The sequence below is a fragment of the Trichechus manatus genome, unplaced genomic scaffold, assembly GCF_000243295.1.
Source record: "Trichechus manatus latirostris isolate Lorelei unplaced genomic scaffold, TriManLat1.0 scaffold00073, whole genome shotgun sequence".
NCBI classification, from domain to species: Eukaryota; Metazoa; Chordata; class Mammalia; order Sirenia; family Trichechidae; genus Trichechus; species Trichechus manatus.
Window position 1 is genome coordinate 1323567 of NW_004444009.1, and position 11842 is coordinate 1335408.

General features: G+C 40.6%; 1 protein-coding gene across 1 annotated transcript in view; it reads right to left on the bottom strand.

The window, feature by feature from the left end:
- LOC111821246 (olfactory receptor 1052-like) overlaps positions 1–11842 on the bottom strand; it is a 29042-nt gene that overhangs the window by 12422 nt on the left and 4778 nt on the right. The window lies entirely within an intron of this gene.

The window sequence follows — 11842 nt, forward strand, 5'->3', positions numbered from 1 at the left end:
AGTGTCAATCCATCTCACTGAGAGTCTTCCTCTCTTTCACTGACCTTCTCCTTACCAAGCATGATGTCCTTCTCCAAGGACTGGTCCCTCCTGATAACATGTCCAAAGTATGTGAGACAAAATCTCACCATTCTCATGTTTAAGGAGCATTCTGGCTCTGCTTCTTCCAAGATAGATTTGTTGGTTCTTTGGCAGTCCATTCAGTATTCTTCTCCAACACCATAATTCAAAGGTATCCGTTCTTCTCCATTCTTCCTTATTCACTGTCCAGATTTCACATGCATATGAGATGATTGAAAATACCATGGCTTTGGTCAGGCACACCTTAGTCCTTAAGGTGACATCTCTGCTTTTTAACACTTTAAAATAAAGAGATCTTTTGCAGCAGTTTTGCCCAATGCAGTAAGTCATTTGATTTCTTGACCACTGTTCCCATGGGTGTTGATTGTGGATCCAAATAAAATGAAATCCTTGACAACTTCACTCTTTTCTCAGTTTATCATGATGTTGCTTATTGGTCCAGTTGTGAGGATTTTTGTTTACTTTATGTTGAGGTGTAAGCCATACTGAAGGCTGTAGTCTTTGACTTTCATCAGTGCTTTAAGTCCTCTTCACTTTCAGCAAGCAATGTTGTGTCATCTGCGTATCGCAAGTTGTTTAACGAGTCTTCTTCCAATCCTGCTGCCACATTCTTCTTTGTATAGTTTAACTTCTCAGATCATTTGATCAGCATACATATTGAATAAGTATGGTGAAAGGATACAGCCCTGACACACACCTTTCCTGACTTTGAACCATGCAGTATCCCCTTGCTCTGTTTGAACGACTGCCTTGATCTATGTACAGATTCCACATGAGCACAATTAAGTGTTCTGGAATTTCCGTTCTTTGCAATGTTATCCATAATTTGTTATGATCCACACAGTTTAATGCCTTTGCAAAGTCAATGAAACACAGGTAAACATATTTCTGGTACTCTCTGCTTTCAGCCAAGATCCATCTGACATCAGGAATCATATCCTTCGTTCCACACCTCTTCTTAATCTGGCTTGAATTTCTGGCAGCTCCCTGTCAATGTTCTGCTGCAAAAGCTTTTGAATTATCTTCAGCAATATTTTACTTGTGTGTGATATTAATGATATTGTTCGATAATTTACGCATTCTGTTGGATCACCTTTCTTTGGAACTGGCACAAATATGGATCTCTTCCATTTGGTTGGCCAGGTAGCTGCCTTCCAAATTTCTTGGCATAAACAAGTGAGTGCCTCCAGCACTGCATCCGTTTGTTGAAACATCTCAGTTGGTATTCTGTCAATTCTTGGAGCCTTGTTTTTCCCAATGCCTTCAGTGCAGCTTGGACTTCTTCCTTCAATCCCATCAGTTCTTGATCATATGCTACCTCCTGAAATGGTTAAATGTTGACTGATTCTTTTTGGTGCAGTGACTTTATGTATTCCTTCCATCTTCTTTTGGTGTTTCCTGTGTCTTTCAATATTTTGCCCATAGACTCTTTCAATATTGCAACTCGAGGCTTGAATTTTTTCTTTGGTTCTTTCAGCTTGAGAAATGCTAAATGTTCTTCCCTTTTGATTTTCTAACTCCAGGTCTTTGCACATTTCATTATAATACTTTGTCTTCTCAAGCCACCCTTTGAAATCTTCTGTTCAGCTCTTTTACTTCATCATTTCTTCCTTTCGATTTAGGTACTCTATGTTCAAGAACAAGTTTCAGAGTTTCTTCTGACATACTTTTGGTCTTTTCTTTCTTTCCTGCCTTTTAAATGACCTTTTGCTTTCTTCATGTATGATGTCCTTGATATCATCCCACAACTAGTCTGGTCTTCAGTCATTAGTGTTCAACGCATCAAACCTATTCTTGAAATGGTCTCTAAATTCAGGTGGGATATACTCACATTCATGTTTTGGCTCTTGTGGACTTGCTCTAATTTTCCTCAACTTCAGTTTGAACTTGCATATGAGCAACTGATGGTCTGTTTTGAAGTTGGTCCCTGGCTTTCTTCTGATGGATGGTATTGAGCTTTTCCATTGTCTCTTTCCATAGATGTAGTTGATCTGATTCCTGTGTGTTTCGTCCAGCAAGGTCCATGTGTCTAGTTGCTGTTTATGTGGTTGAAAAAAGGTATTTGCAATGAAGTTGTCGTTGGTCTTGCAAAACTCTATCATGCAATCTCTGGCATGGTTTTTATCACCAAGGCCAGATTTTCCAACTTCCAATCCTTCTTTGTTTCAAACTTTTGAATTCCAATCACTGGTAGTTGTCAGTGCATCTTGATTGTGTATTTGATCAATTTCACACTGCAGAAGTTGGTAAAAAGCTTCAATTTCTTTATCTTTGACCTTAGTAGTTGGAGTGTAAATTTGAATAATAGTCATATTAATTGGTCTTCCTCATAGGCATATGGATATAATCCTATCACTGACAGCGTTGTACTTCAGGATAGATCTTGAAATGTTCTTTTTGGCAATGAATGCAATACCATGCCTCTTCAATTTGTCATTCCCAGCATAGTAGACCATATGATTGTCCTATTCAAAATGGCCAATACCAGCCCATTTGAGGTCACTGATGCCTGGGATATTGATCTTTATGCGTTTCATTTCATTTTTGAAAAGTTCTAATTTTCCTAGATTCATACTTTGTAGTGGATGTTTGCAGCTGTTTCTTCTCATTTTGAGTTGTACCACATCAGCAAATGAAGTCCTGAAAGCTTGACTCCATCTACATCAGTAAGGTCCGCTCTACTTTGAGGAAGTAGCTCTTCCTCAGTCACATTTTGAGTGCTTTCCAACCTGAGGGGCTCATCTTCCAGCACTCTATCAGACAATGTTCTGCTGCTATTCATAAGGTTTTCAGTGGCCAATTTTTTCAGAAGTAGACAACCAGGACCCTCTTCCTAGTTTGTCTTAGTCTGGAAACTTTTCTGAAACCCGTTCACCGTGGATGACCACCACTCATCTATTAGTTTTTCGTACCGTGGTGGCTTGCATTTTGCTGTGATGCTGGAAGCTATGCCACTGGAATTTCAAATACATATTACTCATAGTTATTTTAAATTCATTGTCTGGTAGTTTTAACATTTGTGTCACATCTGCTCTGATTTTAATGTTTGCTTTGTTTCTTCCTACAGTGTTTTTTCTTACCTTTGTATATTATGTATGCTTCTTAACTTTTTGTTGAAAGCCTGACGTGTTGTATAGGACAATAGATACTGATATGTATTTGTGTGTGTGTGTGTGTGTGTATTTATTAATGCTTGGGAGATGAGCATGCCTTTCCTTTTGCTATGTCTTTAGTGTTGGGAGTTGTGCTAATCTAGTCACGTGCCTTCATTCCTAGATGTCAAATCTGTTGCCATGGAATTGATTCCGACTCATGGTAACTCCATGTGTTACAGAGCACAACTGTTCCATAGGGTTTTCTTGGCTGTAATCTTTACGGAAACAGTTTGCCAGGCCTTTTCTCCACTAAAGGTTAGCAGCTGATTGCAAACCGCTCGTGCCACCCAGGGACATATATATGTATATATGTAGGCGTGTGTGTGTGTGTGTGTGTGTGTATTTGGTTTGGAGATAAGCATGCATTTTCCTTTGCTAGACCTTCCTTCAGTGAAGACTTTGGCTGAGGTTGCAGTTTGTTGTTGCTAAGGTTACCTTCAACACACCACAGGCTTCAAATTCCTCTAGTGATGTCCTGTGCTTAGGATGTTGACTAGTTTGCCAGAGTGTTTTTTTTTCCCCCTTCAGTTGCTACTCCCTGCTTGACTTTGGGTTTTCCCTTTGTACCACTCTCCAAGGATAACCTGTTTCTTGAAGATTACCCGGTTGTATTCTACTGTTATTTTTACTCCTTGCTTGTTAGTGGGCTAATGGGGAACAAAGGAGTGGCATTCTGTTATGCTGTAGTTAAATCTAAGTCTTACGTATAGTCAACCTGGGTCTGGTGGGGTGGCCTTCACAAGCGATTCCGTCCCTTCTTCAGCTGTAGAGCTGGACCTAGCACTTAATTCCTGCCCCTCCTTGAAAAGTAGAACTCTTTGCCTCTAGTCCCTTTCCCAGCTGCAATGGGTTTCCACAGTGCCCTTAGGTAGACACAATTTTTGTTGCTCTTCCCTGTGACAGCTTGGTGGAGTTCATGAATGCAAAGCAAAACCCTCTTATGTCTACAGCTCCTGAGACTTTGCAATCTCATGCTAACCTATACTTAGTCTTTAGCAATTCATTGGAAATTTTTAGCTGAACATTCTTGCCAACTTATATGGCATCTGGTGGCTTCTGCCCAGGTAAAAAAATGCTTGAGTCTTATTTCTCCCTGCAAGAGTCTATTTTTCCCCAGTTTTCCATTTGGGTGTTTGCCTTGAGGACTCAATTCCCTGGTGGGCTCAAGAAAAGTCATTAATTTGCAGTTTGTCCAGCTTTTGTTATGTTGTAATGGTGGAAGCAACATATTTTCCCAATCTGTAAATCTCCAACCTTAAACTTCAGGTCTATAAACCACTTTTGAAAACTATTAATATTTGGTACTCTCTAATAAAGGCAAACATACAGTTACTGTATGACTTAGCAATTCTACTTATAGGCATATAACCAAGAAAAGTGAGTGCATATGCTAACAAAAGGACTTATTTGAGAATGCTCAAAACCAATTTCTTCATAATATCCCAAACGGAGAATAAACAGTATGTCTATTAACAGGAAACAGGATAAAAAATTGTTACATAGTCATACAGTGGAATACTACACAGTTATTAAAAAAACACAAATTATTGATACATGTATAAACACTGGTTAATTTGAAGAACATTATTTGGGTGAAAGAATCCAGAAATAAAAGAATTTGTATTGTATATCTTTATTCAAATAAAGTTATGAAGTTCAAAAATAGCCAAAACTAATGATGATGATCAAGTGAGTTAATTAGTTACTTTTCTAGATGATACTGATGGGAAAAGAATATGAAGGAATTTTCTGAAGTTATGGAAATGTCCTTTATCTTGACTTGGGTAGTGGTTACACTGGTGCATATACATGTAAAATTTTGTCGGTATGTACACTTACGATTTGTGCCTTTACAACATGTGAAATACAGTTCAATTTTTTTAAATAACAAAAGAAATAAAGGCAGGAGGTATTTTTCATGCAATTTTCATTTCAGGATTGTCAGACCTAAGTCCAAGCAATCACTAACCAAAAACAACACAAAACAAAACAAAAAAACCAAGCCAAGTGCCGTGGAGTCAGTTCCCATAGGGTTTCCAAGGAGCAGCTGGTGGATTCAAACCACCAACCTTATAGTTAGCAGCTGTACCAATCACTAAGACCTCCTAAATATTTTCCCCACTTTCTCATCTTTGTATTTCCTCTTTACTACAATTATAGTCAGTACTTTATCACCTTTAATCTGGATTATTCCAACTGTCTTCACATGGTTTCCCTGCCTATAGTCTTGTGTCTTCATGCTTATCTACATACAGCTCACTCTCCTCTCAATGGCTTATTTGGAGACGTGAACCCAGTTGGTAGTCTCTTGGACTCTGGACCACAGATGCAAAGGCATGCTCACAATGGATGTATGTGTATGCATGTGTATGTGTATGTGTGTGTGTGCATGCATGTGTGTGTCTGTGCATGTTTTATTGTAGGGGGAGTATGTGTGAGAACATTGTTCTAAACCCACTGTCCTAAACTCACTGAGAACACTATAGGCAAAGTGATGGCAGACTGGCATCCCGAGAAACAGTGGTGGCAGAAATCTAAAGCAAAATAGCAGCATAAAACTGTACAGCCAAGGGCAACAAGCTTAGGGGGACTTGTGTTGACACAATGGCTATAAGAGAAAGGACTCCAATGTCTCTAGGACACCAGTGAATGTCTCTGGGAGTTGCGTTGCTACCAGAAGAAGGGAGTTTGCTGTTTCTGAGCTCTGTTGGCAGCCCTCTCACCTGTAGCTGCACTCCATATCCCTGGAGAACCAGGGAGCTTGTGGGTCAGCCTTGGCTGGTTGCTGCTAAGCTCCATCAGATTAACTCTGAGGAATCTGGTGATTTTCACTTTAAGTAAAACCTCATTTGCTACCACAGGGGAAATGTCAGGGATTCATGTGCCTCTGGGACACAGGACTGGGATGTGGGAGGCTGTGTCAGGCCTGTTCTCTGAACAAGGTCCTTGGAGACAGAAATATCTGAGTGCTCCTGCCAGAGGGGCCTCAGAATTATCTTCCTACCCCTCATGGGTCTTCAGGGAGCCCAGACATCTGGGCTGCCTGGAAGCAAGGCTTTGGTGTGAGAATGGACAGGGTTGCCTGCAAATTGTCAACAATGGAGAGTCATAGATTATATCCTAGGTGACGGCAGAATGGAAGGAGCAGACATCTGGAGAGAAATAGCCTAGGTTTTAGAAAACTGTCAAACTGTCAGCTTTGAGAAACTGATAAAAACTATAAAAAACAAAACAGAGGCAGGGCCAAGATGGTGGAGTAGTCAGACACTTCTGGTGGTCCCTCTTACAACAAAGACTAGAAAAAACAGGTGAATCAATTATATATGACAATCTAGGATCCCTGAACATCAAAGGCAAAGTTCAGGAATTAGACTGAGTGGCAAGGGGAAGGAGAGATGGTTCAGAAGCCATGAGGAGTTGCCAGACCTGATGCGGTGGGAACCAGCACCCTGCAGGCTGTAACGGCTGGTGTGGACAGTGAGGCAAATAGTGGCATTTGGGATGCATTTTTTACATCAGGAGAGACTGAGCGGCGGAGAGTCTACTCAAGCCTCCAGAACCAGTGAAAAGTGGCGCTCAGTCAGCAAACGATAAACACATGTATCTAACATACCACACGGATAAAAAAATACCACATTTGGGAAGAACCTCTCTCCCATTTACCTGCTCCCTCCCTACTCTGAACAGGGTACTGGGCCAGCTTCACCGATTGCTGCATCCCCCTGGGCTGGAAGTAGGACCTGTCATGCTGCCTGAGCCATTCTCCCAGCCTTGGAGAGGGAACAAATTAACAAACAGGAAAAAAATAATCTGCCAGCTCACCTAAGCTGGGAACTCAGGGTGGGCACAGCTCCCTAGGCACAGACGTAAGGGGTCCACAGACTTTGAATGCCTTTCATCCCCTGAATAGACCTGTGTGGACCCATTTCAACAGCATAGGCCCTCATTAGCACAGTACAACAGGGTATATACCTGAAGTCTAACTTTAACTGTTTCAGCTAGATGGTGGAGTGGCAGTTTTGTGAAATTTGACACCACTCTGCACATTAAGAAGGGTCCTGACCTACACACATCAGGGGCCTGAGGACTGGTGGCTCCACCCATGCCACCTAGCACCTGTGGTAGAGGTGCAAGAATAAGTGGTGCCTCTAAGTCCTTACAGTCAACAGCATTGGGTGCCCATAGTCCAGCTGCAAAACCCACCCAGCTACGCACTCTAGGGAACAGAGACACACTTTCCTTTCAGACACTCAGGGGCAATCATCAGCCCCCTGCCTTGCTCAGTGGGGGAACCCCTACTGCAGCCAGATAGCTGTACCTACTCCAATCACCACTGCCCATCTAGGACTCTAGATGAGAACCTGCATCACGCACTTGGTGACTGACTACCTGGACACCTGAGCTGAATCCATGCAAGGAAAGTAAATGGACTTCTGGGCTCACATACCTAGTAACATCTCTAACCACCCGGTGACAGGATATTAGAGCTTCAGTGGTGCCAAGAATCAAACTAGCTCACACGAGCAGCCTATTTGGGCATATCAAAACAAAACAAAATAAGAAGCTAGGGCACAGTAAACAAACAAAATAAATAAATATAATAACTTACTGATGGCTCAGAGACAACAGTCAATATCAAATCACATAAAGAGGCAGACCATGATGGCTTCAGCAAGTTCCCAAAACAAAGACTCAAGAAATCTTCCTGAGGAGAGAATTTCTTGGAACTACCAGAGGTAGAATACAAAAGAGTCATATACAGAACTCTTAAGGAGGTCAGGCAAAACACACAACAAGCCAAGCAACACACAGACAAAGCAATAGAGAAACTTAAGAAGATTAGAGAAGAGCATAATGACAAATTTAACAAGCTGCAAGAATCCATTGAGAGACAGCAAACAGAAATCCAGAAGATTAACAATAAAATTACAGAATTAGATAACTGAATAGAAAGTCATAGGAGCAGAATTGAGGCAATGGAAGTCAGAATTTGTGAGACTGAAGATAAAGCACTTGACACCAACTTATCCAAGGAAAAATCAGATAAAAGAATTAAACAATGAAAACTCTGAGAATTATGTGGGACTCTATCAAGAGGAATAACCTATGAGTGATTGGAGAACAAGAACCAGGGAGGTTAACAGAAAATACAGAGAGAATTGTTGAAAATTTATTGACAGAAAACTTCCCTGATATCATGAAAGAGGAGAAGATAATGTATCTAAGATGCTCATCAAACCCTACACAAAGTAGATCCCAAAAGAAAGTCACCAAGACATATTATAATTAAACTTACCAAAACCAAAGATAAAGAGAGAATTTTAAGAGCAGCTAGGGATAAACAAAAAGTCATCTACAAAGGAGAGTCAATTAGAACAAGCTCGGACTACTCAGCAGAAACCATGCAGGCAAGAAGGCAATGGGATGATGTATACAAAGCGTTGAAGGAAAACAACTGCCAGACAAGAATTATATATCCAGCAAAACTGTCTCTCAAATATAATGGTGAAATTAGGGCATTTCCAGATAAACAGAAGTTCAAGGAATTTGCAAAAACCAAACCAAAATTACAAGAAATACTAAAGGTAGTCCTACGGTCAGAAAATCAATAACACCAGATAACAACCCAAGACTAGAACACAGGACAGAACAACAACATATAAACCCAGATAGGGAAGTCACAAAAATAAGTCAAAGCTAAAATGTTGAAAATAGGGAAACAGAGATGTCAATATGTAAAAGATGACAACATTAAAACAAAAAAGAGGGACTAAATAGTGTAGTCATAAATCTTTCATATGGAGAGGAAGTCAAGGCAATACAAAGAAATAAGAGTTTGGTTTAAACTTAAAAAAATAGGGGTAAATATTGAGGTAGCCACAAATGAAACTAACAATCCTACAAGTCAAAATAAAAAACAAGAAAAGCATAAGGACTCAGCAAATACAAAATCAACAGCAATGAAAAGGATGAGAAGAAAATGCGTAAAGAAAAACAACTCAGCACAGAAAATTAAGTGGAACAAAGAAACTATAAACAACACACAAAAAAGACATCAAAATGACAGCACTAAACTCATACCGATCAATAATTAGACTGAATGTAAATGGACTAAATGCACCAATAAAGAGACACAGAGTGGCAGAATGGATTAAAAAAACACCATCTGCCTATATCCTGCCTACGAGAGACACACCCTAGACTTAAAGACACAAATAAACTAAAACTCAAAAGATGGAAAAAAAATATATCAAGCAAACAACTCAAAAAAAACAGGAATGGCAAGAGGAATCTCTGACAAAACAGACTTTAAAGTAAAATCTACAACAAAGGATAAGGAAGGACGTTATATAACGATTAAAAGGTCAATACATCAGGAGGATATAACCATAATAAATATTTATGCACCCAATGACAGTGTTCCAAAATGCATAAAACAAACTCTAACAGCATTGAAAAGAGAGATAGACAGCTCTACAGTAATAGTAGGAGACTTAAACACACCACTTTTGGTGAAGGACAGAGCATCCGGAAAGAAGCTCAAAAAGACATGGAAGATATAAATGTCATGATCAACCAACTTGATATCGTAGACATATACAGACACTTCACCCAGCAGCAGACAACTACACTTTCTTTTCCAACGCACATGGAACATGTTCCAGAATAGACCACATATTAGGCCATAAAGCAAACCTTAACAGAATCCAAAGCAGAAATATTACAAAGCATCTTGTCTAACCAAAGGCCATAAAAGTAGAAATTAATAACAAAAAAAGCAAGGAAAAAAAATCAAACACATGGAAACTAAACAACACCTTGCTCAAAAACTACTGAGTTGTAGAAGAAATTAAGGGTGGAATAAAGAAATTCACAGAATCAAATGAGAATGAAAATACAGTCTGCCAGAACCATTGGGACACAGCAAAAGCAGTGCTCAGAAGTCAGTTTACAGCAATAAACACACACATCCAAAAAGAAGAAAGGGCTAAAATCAAAACATTAACACTACAACTCAAACGAATAGAAAGAGAGCAACAAAAGAAGCCCTTGGGCACCAGAAGAAAACAAATAATAAAAATTAGAGCCGAATTAAATGAAATAGAGAATAGAAAAACAATTGAACAAGTTAATAAGACCAAAAGCTTGTTCTTTGAAAGATCAACAAAATCAATAAACCACTGGCCAAACTGACAAAAGAAACACAGGAGAGAAAGCAAATAACCAGAATAAGAAATGAATTGGGTGATATCACAACAGACCCTACTGAAATTAAAAGAATCATGACAGAATACTACAAAAAATTGTACTCTAACAAATTTGAAAACCTAGAGGAAATGGACAAATTTCTAGAAATACACTACCTACCTAAACTAGCACAAACAAAGGTAGAACAACTAAATAACCTTTTAAAAAAAGAAGAGACTGAAAAGGAAATTAAAAAACTCTCAACAACAACAACCAAAAAGGCCTGGAGAATTCTACCAAACTTTCAGAGAAGAGTTAACACCACTACTACTAAAGGTATTTCAGAGCATAGAAAAGGATGAAATACTCCCAAACTCATTCTATGAAGCCAGCATAACCTTGATACCAAACCAGGTAAAAACACCACACAAAAAGAAAATTATAGGGGGGACCTCATACCACCAAGAAAGCAGTGCCAGGAGCAGAGTGTGTCCTTTGGACCTGGGGTCCCCGGGCAGAGAAGCTCCTAGTCAGGGGGAACATTGACGAGAAGGCCGACAGAGAGAGAAAACCTTCCCCTGGAGCTTACTCCCTGAATTTGGACAGTTAGCCCACTTTACTGTAAGGAAATAAACTTCTCTTTGTTAAAGCCATGCACTTGTGGTTGTAGCAGCACTAGATGACTAAGACAGAATTTGATACCGAGAGAGTGGGGTGCTGCTCTAACAGATACCTAAAATGTGGAAGCCGTTTTGAAACTGTGAATAGATAGAGGAGTGGCAGTGGCAGAGGACCAGCAACAGCAGAGAACCTGCAGCAGCAGAGAAGCAGCAGTAGCAGAGAACCTGCAGCAGCAGAGAACCAACAGCAGCAGAACCAGGAGACCAGTGTCAGAGGGCGCTGGAGCCGACCCACGAGCAAGAGAGCTGAGTGCCGGTGCTCACGAAGCTTTCTGGTGGGGTGGGGTGCCTCCGGGTGCTTACTGGTGGAGCTACAGAGCTTTGGAATACTCGCCCCAGCAGGGCAGATGCAGGCTTGAGGCCTGAGGAACCGAGAGGCTAAGAAACCAGGAAGCAAGCTGAAGAGACAAGGGCTACAAGAAGCCGAGCTGCCTCAGTCTCAAAAGGTATGGACAAGACCTCAGGGGTTTCAAAGGGTGGAGCCATGGCCTCTGGTGCTTCTGAGGGTGGAGTTGCCACTCAGATGGACTGAAGAATGGAGCACCTAAAGCCGAGGGAGCAGAGTTGCTGTCCCAGTGGGCCTGGAAGGCAGAGCTGAAGCCCAGGGCCGAGGGGCCTCCACTCAGAATCTGGAGAGTATGGCCAATACCTACCTAGAGTCTGGAGGGTAGGGCCATTGTGTAAATAGTCTCAGAGAACAGAGGACTATTTTTCAAAGCCTTCACGGCTAATGTAATG